The sequence below is a fragment of the Dipodomys merriami genome, unplaced genomic scaffold (assembly GCF_024711535.1).
Source record: "Dipodomys merriami isolate MVZ:Mamm:240054 unplaced genomic scaffold, mDipMer1.0.p SCAF_1, whole genome shotgun sequence".
Taxonomy (NCBI): Eukaryota; Metazoa; Chordata; class Mammalia; order Rodentia; family Heteromyidae; genus Dipodomys; species Dipodomys merriami.
The window spans coordinates 144,454,115-144,462,905 of record NW_027202270.1 but is presented as its reverse complement, the minus strand read 5'-3'; positions in this window follow the sequence as shown (position 1 = coordinate 144,462,905).

Sequence of the window (8,791 nt, the reverse complement as noted above, 5' to 3'; positions counted from 1 at the left end):
AAAAATGTATTTGTATAGTTAAAAGACATCTCTCTCTCTCTCTCTCTCTCTCTCTCTCTCTCTCTCTCTCTCTCTCTCTCTCTCATTTTAGCCTATCATAAATACTGTTATCCAGACATGGCTATTATTCTCCTTTTAAAGAGTTTGGCAAACTGGGGTGGGAAGGTGACTCACTGGTAGAGTGCTTGCCTTGCATGTGTGAGGTCCTGGGTTCGATTCCACAGCACCACATAAACAGAAAAAGCCAAAAGTGGTGCTGTGGCTCAAATAGTAGAGCTCTAGCCTTGAGTTGAAGAGCTCAGAGACAGTGCCCAGGCTGAGTTCACACCCCATGACTGACCAAAAAAAAAAAAAGAGTCTGGCAAACTAACGCTCAGAGATGTGAGGATGGTGAATGTTGCAGTCAGGCCTTATACCAGTCTTTGGTTCTACAATCAGTCTTACCCCTGGTTTAAAACATGTTTAGTGGTTCGTGGCTGTAATTCTAGTTAATTAGGAGGCTGAGATCTAAGGATTGCAATACAATAAAGTCTTTGAGGCTTTTTTAAAAAATCAACCACCAAAAGCCAGAATTGGAGCTATGGATCAAGTGGTAGAGGACTAACCTGGAGCAAAAAAGCTCTCAGGGACAGTGTCCTGACCCTGAGATTAATCCCTCATACCAACACACACACACACACACACACACACACACACACACACACACACACACACACACACACACTCAAGATCAATCAAGAATCTTTCATACTTTGATACTTACTTTGATACTTATTTGTTAAGTTTATCACCTATTCCAGACACCATGTGTGGGGACAAATAAGACAACTGACTAGCAATTAAATCCTCTTGTGAAAGATTTAGTGGAGCTGTGTCTCAAGCAGTGACAGTGCCAAGGCTTGGCATGCGTGCAGAAACACACATACACACACACACACACACACACACACACACACACATACAATGTTCCAGTTCAAGGTCAGAGTCCAGGTGACATTGAGATCAGGTCAGACAGCTTATGGAAGGAGCAGTTTTAAGTAACAGGCCAATACTAGGCCATTTCTGACTCCTTCCTAAAACATGGAAAGTCTCTAGTCCAGAGCTAGAGACTTCTTCTGCTTGCTCTTTCACCATCTTTCCCTCCCTCTCATTTATTCCTCTGATTTGCTTTCTTTGCACTTTACACCTCCTGGCTTCACTTGATTCTCACAGGACTTCATGCCTATCATCCCAGAATGGCTCCGTGTAAAGGAAACCTGAGCAGATGTGGAGGGCAGTGGAGGAGAGACTCAGAAGGGTGTGGAGAGGAGGGGAGATGCAGGCAGGGCAGGTGTGGAGAGCAGTTTAGCCCAGATACACAAATGTCCAAGTCCAGACTGGTATTCGGAGAGGTTCCCCGCTGCTCTGGAATCTCTGTAAACACATGGATTTGTCTGGAATGACTTTACAGCTCAGCAGGAAGCTTGCTGAGTGCCAGGACTCGCATACTGGGAGACTGCTCAGAAACAGAGGGCCGGGAGAGGGGCTACTCTCCACCCTGGGTCCCTTGCCCAGGCCTGCTGGCACCCATTTCAGTCTGGAAGAGGGAGCAGGCCTGTGCTAGCTTCCATCCCACCGGGAACACGCTTTATGGACAAGGGCGGTGGGGCCAAAAGGAACCTTGTGAAGGCCTAACTACATCTCTGTGCTGTTATGGTAAGCCACACCTAACATGCCCCAGAAAGCTGTGAAATAAACCAGCCCTGTTCTCAATTCTTTTTTTTCAGGGCAGGAACATTCATAATTTTACTTAATGATTTTTTTTTCTTCTGAAACTCACCCCTTTAAAAAATGAGAATAGAAATCTTCCTCCTGTAGTTTAATTCTTCTTCATCTCCTCCTCTTTCCCCCCCTCCTCTTCCTCCTCCTTTTTTCTTTCTTAATAACAACATGCTTTCCCAAAGTGACACAGGTAATTTCTGTCTCACTGTTGTGATTGAGACCTAGGGCCTGTGACTAAGAGGAAAGAGAAGAACACTTTGGGTGCCTGGTAACATTGTGAAGTGGATTGTCAGGGTTCAGTTTCAGTCAATGTCTACCATTAAGTGGGGGCACTGGGAAGGGTTTGGGAGCTCAGGGTCAAGTCACAATGAAGCGGTGTTGTTCAGTGAGAAGCAAAGGATGATCCTGGAGAGATGACTGCTTGTCAGTCATGCTTATGATGTTCTCATGCCCAGCCCAGGTGGCCTGTCCAACTTCAGCCAAGGGGTCTCCGCCATGGTCCAACTCAGATGCAATTTGGTAATGTGTTTTGTTTTTGTAACACTTATGAGCACAGGCTTATCACTAAAGCTTGTGGTAGTACTTACTAGCTATACTGATTGAAATGTACCAGCTATCTATCTCTGGCTGTAAAGAAATCAGTCTATGTATCTGAGGCAGGTCACATAGTGCAGGGAAATAGGCAACTGAAATGGCAGTCATGGGCTGATATAGGGTGTATTATAGCAGGACTTTATGTAACTTCCAACAACAGAGAGCAAGACCACTGAGAGAGACAAACAACTTGCTAAACATCTTCTGTTTCATTGTAATGGCATTTCCATATTATTAACATTGCATTTGGAATCATGACACACCTGAAGACAAAATATAAGGACAGGGAAAGAGAATATATAATCCTCCTCATTATTAAAGTTTGCCCTAAGATATGCTGTTCAATACCTGAGCAGATGGACTGACTGGGAGAATGGCTGTACTAACCCTGTGTGTGGAGAATGGCTGTACTAACCGTGTGTGTGTGTGTGTGTGTGTGTGTGTGTGTGTGTAAAACAAAAGCTTTCCCTAATGGTTTCAGAGAGATGGGAAGAATGTTAGCAGGCAGGGGTGATATCAATCAAGGTATTTTATACTTGCTAACTGATCTCTTAAGTGGTAACCCCTTTGAACAGCTACTTAAATATAATAAAAATATACTTTTTAAAAAGGCTTTCCCCAATTAGTGTGTGTGTGTGTGTGTGTGTGTGTGTGTGTGTGTGTGTGTGTGTATGTGTGCCTGTACTAGGGTTTGGGTGCTGTCTTAGCTTTTTTGCTCAAGGCTGATGCTTTACCACTTGAGTCACAGCTCCACTTCTGGTTTTTGCTGGTTAATTTGACACTAGATTCTCATGGACTCTTCTGCCCATGCTGGCTTCAAAACATCATCCACAGATCTTAACCTGTGTAGCTAGGTTTACAAATGAGAGCTATCAGTGCCTGGCTAATTTTTTTTAAAACTGTTATTGTAAAGGTGATGTTCAGAGAGGTTACAATTATGTAAGTCAGGTAATGAGTATGTTTCTTTTTGAACAGTGTCACGTCTTCCCTCGTTTTCTCCCAGTTTTTCCTTCCCAATCTCCAGCCCCCACACACAAATTGTATAGTTCATTTTCAACATAGTGTCTAGTGAGTATCACTGTTGTATTTGTTCACCCTTTGTTTAATTTTTTCTGTGCTCTCCTTACTCTCCCCCAAACAGATAAACTTATGTACAAGAAAAAAGGTGCAGAAAGCAAAAACAGTGACAAAGGAGAAAAAAATAAAAAATCAAAATAACAAAAAATTGGTTGTTTCCGTTTCTTGGAGTTCATTTTGACAAACATTATTTTGTATTATCTTATGTACATAGCTATTGAACCTTTGTGATCCTCTCCTAAGAATATCATCTTTTGGTCTCACCATGTGAGTGTCTAAGAGTCCTGTATAATTTATTATTTCTGTGTGTTTTTTGTCTTTTACCATCCAGTATATTTGCTTGTATATTTATAGGCATTTGTATATTTATAGGTAAGCCATGAAACTTGTGTTTCTTTGGGTCTGGCTTACTTCACTTAATATAATTTTTTCCAAGTCTTTCCATTTCCTTTGTATGGTACATTACCATTCTTTCTGATGGAAGTATAGAATTCCATTGTGTATATATACCACATTTTCTTGATCCATTCATTTACGGAGAGGCATCTGGGTTGATTCCATATCTTAGCTATGGTAAACAATGCTGCAATGAGCATGGTTGTACTTGTGGCTTTAGTGTAGCCTTGTTTGTGTTCTATTGGATACATGCCTAAGAGTGGAACTGCTGGATCATAGGGAAGCTGGCTAATTCTTTACTTGGTTTCACCTCTGAATTCTATCTCTGATGATGACAAGAATCAGGAACTACAAACAGAGGTTTCTCTAGTACTCCCTGAAATATACCCAGTCCTTCATTGATGGCAATGTATCTTATCTATTTCTTAATTGTTCTGTCATTTTATTCTCTCTTGAGATACACATGATATATATATATATATATATATATATATATATATATACACACACATATATATGTATTCTTCTATAGGACATACATTCTAATGTGTTCATATCTATGTATGTGTCTATGTATCTATATCTGTCCCATTTATAGAAAGTTTGTAGTCTTTGGTAAGTCAGCAGGTCAAAGGTTCAAGTAAAATTTTGTTCTGCCTTGAGTTTGAAGGTTGGAATTTTGTTTTCAGTTGGGAGACAGAAATAGTTTTTTCAGGAAACCTCAGTTTTCTCTTTCTAAGTTTTCAGTGAATGAATAAGATTCATTTCCATTATGGAGGGTAATCTGCTTTATTTAGAGTAACATCTTTATTTGATTATATCTTAAAAATACCTTTGACCAAGCAATTGTTCACCATGGCTGAACCAAGTAGACATATAAGAATCAACTATCACTCTAGCTTTTAACTTCCTAGAAAGTTGTTTTAAACTAGGTTTCTTCTTTTGTAAAATGGATATAATAATTTAAAGCTTAGCTCAGCACCTATACAAAAACTAAGTGATTAGATCATGTTGGTTATGTTATGATTTTTGCAAATTCTCAGGTAAATTTACATTTCAGATTCAAAGGTGACCCTTTGCATTAGAAATAAAATAATCGGGTCAGCTCTATTATTATTATATCTAGTGTTATTATAAATTGACTGCTTAGTGTTTCAGACGTGTATTAATTACCACATTAGTATGAAAAGAGTGATAGTAAAATAATCCAATAATGAAAACTCATGTCCGATCTGGTCATCCTTGACTGAACAATGTTTATTTGTTATTGCCTCTGTCATTACACATACCTAACCTAGGTTTTTACTTACTTTACCAGCTCTCTGAAGAATGAGTATAGGAGTTAGCCAGGTACAGAAGGGAGAGGTGAGACACAGTCTTTTTTTGTTGGGTAACAAGACAAAAGTTGATTTTGCAGAAAGCAGAATCCTGATGTTTTTCTGTGCATTTGGGCAAACCTGTGAACCTCAGAGAAGGCTGTGGGCACAGCATACTCAAGGCCCATTGTCTGCACATGATAGCTTAGCTTATAGGATTAGAAGCCATCTGTTCTGCAGTTGGAATACTGTGGAGGTGAAAGAACTCCAGATGAGAGTTTGGATTTGCCTCTGTAGTTAGAAACATCTTTAGGAGAGATGCAACATGACATTATCCATGCTTTAGGAAAATCACATTGGCTACTGCATGGCTGTCAGCGGTGAAGATGAGCCTGGTTGCCAAGAGTCCAGTATTGTCCTCATTATGATGGTCCAGGTGGAAGGTGGTAATGACCAACACAGGTATAATGGCAATGAAGATAGAAAGAAATGGATGGAATTGAAAGCTGTGTAGACTGGGCGTGATGGTGCACACCTGGAATTTCAGCACTCCGGAGAATTGCAAGTTGGAAACCAGTTTGGGCTAAGTAGTGAGATTATGTCTCAAAAAATAAGACCAAAAGGATATCTAGAAGACAGAAGAGCTGGAACTTTGGATAATCAGGAGAAAGTGTTAGGGTAGAAACCCAGATGAATTTTAGTCTATATCCTACATTCTTGAAAGCAATATTCCTTTATCTCAAATTATTGCCTTTAGAGCAATTGCTTTCATGGTGTTGAGTTAAACATTCCATTAGGACACAGAAGGCCCTGTAGCACCCAGGAAAGCACACTTGCTAGGGAGCCCGAGGGATAAATAAAGATCTATCTACCACAAACCCTATGTATAATTCTGGATCCAACACCTTACCTTCTTGTAGGGAGTGTGAACATCCATCATATGACAACATGATCATAGGCTGGGGTGGGGCTTTGGGTTACAGCATGTATGCAAAATGGATACTTTTCCATGGCTTGGCCTGAAGAGGTTCAATGGTGATGGTGGGGTGAAATGGTGATGGTGGGGTCTGCCTACGCGAGGTCCTGCCTGAGAGAAAGAACTTATATGTCATACCTGTAGTAACTTTAGAGCAGAGAAGGATGCTGAAGAATATGTTTTGGGATGAAATTTTTGAGCCAGGCAGTCTGGACTGGAGTTCTTATTCTATTGACTAGCTATTTGACTTTGGGGAACTTATTTAGTGATGGAGTTTCAGTGTAAAATAGTACTTATGTAATAGGATTTTTTTTGGGTAAAGATTAAATAAAAGAATGAAATGGAAATACTTGGATAAAGCTTCTTAATACAGAGAAATGCCTAATATGTGTTAATCATGGTTATTTTTATATAAGGTTTGCTTTATGAAATGCAATAAGTGTGTGTGTGTGTGTGTGTGTGTGTGTGTGTGTGTCTTTACTGGGGCTTGAACTAAGGACAAGAATGCTCTCCCTTACCTTTTTTGCTCAAAGCTGGTACTCTAGCAGTTGAGCTACAACTCTACTTTTTAACTAGCATTTTGCTAGTTAATTGGAGATAAGAGTCTCACTTTTCTGCCTGGGCTGGCTTTGAACCACAATCCTCAGGTCTCAGCTTCTGGAATACCTAGGAAAACAATACAACAATTTTAAAGTAAATTTATAGAGTTGGATGACCATCATCACAATCTAAACTTGAAACATGTCCACCCACCTGTGAAAAAAGATGTGCACATTTGTAGCTATTCATTATCCCTACTCAACCAAGAATCCACTCTAATCCTGTAGAACTGTCTTTCTGGACATTTTATATCAGAATCATATAGGATGCAGTCTTTTGTGTCTGGCATATTTTATTTTGTAGGTGTGTGTGTGTGTGTGTGTGTGTGAGAGAGAGAGTCTTTTGTGTCTGGCATATTTTATTTTGTAGGTGTGTGTGTGTGTGTGTGTGTGTGTGTGTGTGTGTGTGTGTGTGTGTGTATGTTGGTCCTAGGGCTTGAGCTCAGGACCTGGACACTGTCCCTGAACTTTTGTGCTGGAGGCTAGCTTTCTATCACTTGAACCACTTCTACTTCTGGCTTTTTTGGTGGTTAATTGGGGATAAGAGTCTCATGAACTTCCCTGACTCAGTTGGCTTTGAACCTTGATCCTAACATCTCAGCCTCCTAAGTAGCTAGGATTACAGGCATGAGCCATTAGCCTCTGGCTCTTAGCATGTTTTTAAGGTTCAACTATGTAATATGATAATATTTTTGTATTCCTTTTGTTGTTGTTGGTGGTGGTGGTCGGGGGGTTTAAACTCTGGGTCTGGGTGCTGTTCCTCAGCTCTTTAGCTCAAGGCAAGCACTCTATCACTTGAGCCACAGTGCCACTTCCAGTTTTCTGGTGGTTTATTGGAGATAAGAATCTCATGGACTTTCCTGCCTAGGCTAGCTATGAACCGAGATCTTCAGATCTCAGCCTCCTGAGTAGGATTACAGGCGTGAGCCACTGGCACCTGACACTTTCCTATTCTTGCATTGAAGTACACTGTTAATTTCAACTTTGAGGATATTATCAATAAAGGTGCTATAAAAAGTCCTTCTGTGGACTGAGTAATATGTAACCTTCCAGCTCTGAAAGGATAAATTTCTTAGAAACATTGAACTTATGGAGAGTTTGATTACTGAATCTAACTTTGGTTCTTATTCTTAAGAAATAAAAAAGCACACTTACATTGAACATATTTATATCTTTTTCAGACTTTTCAGTTAAAATAAAAAGTTAACGAGTGAAATATACTTTGTCCAAAGTAGATCAGGGATTAGGTTTGTTGCTTTTCATTAAAAGTTTCAAGAAGGGTTGGACTGGAATCCAAGGGCTGCCATGATGCCCATCTGCTGAAAGAAGCATCTGTTCCTTGGGGTTGTGTGCTCAGGTAAGTCCTTCAATGGCAATGGTGTCTTGTAGAGTTGTGTGGTACAGGTAGTCCTCTTGAGTAGGTCCACACTGCCCCTGGAAGTAGATCCTGTTCTATTCTTCTGGGCTCAGGCAGAAATGGAGCTGAGGCCTGGGGTAACAGTGCCAACTGTGATAGCTCTGGATCTGGGGAAGCCTAGGAGTCTGGTTTTAACTCAAGGAATCTCAGTCTCAAAATTACATATGGTACCTTTGCAAAGCTTCTGGGACAGACCAGAAGGCTTAAGTAAGTGTTAGCTGAAGCAGCATCCTGAACATCCTCCTTCTTGGAGGAATCTAGAATCTACCTGCTTTTGAAGAACTAAATGAACTCCAACGAGTACCTTTTGTTTAGCTAAGAATGGGTCTTGTGGGTAAAAGTTTGGGTGAGGGAAGCCAACTGGAACATATATCTTGTTGGGACACATGCTTCGTTATTGTATTCTTCCCCTGAAAGAACTGAGCTGAACTCTCAGCAGAGTTGTGGAAAATTAGAGACGTTCTGTGGAAAGACCAAGTTAACATTCAAGTCTCAGAATCTGATCTTAGGTCAAATATCTCTTGCTGTTGCCAGTAAAAAGAGCCCAGATGTTTTTCTATTTACTTAGGCAAACCCTTGAAATACAAGTTAGTGATATAAAACTTTATATTTGCAATGTTAAGAGCCCATATTTGGAAAGTCAGAAGCGTAAAAA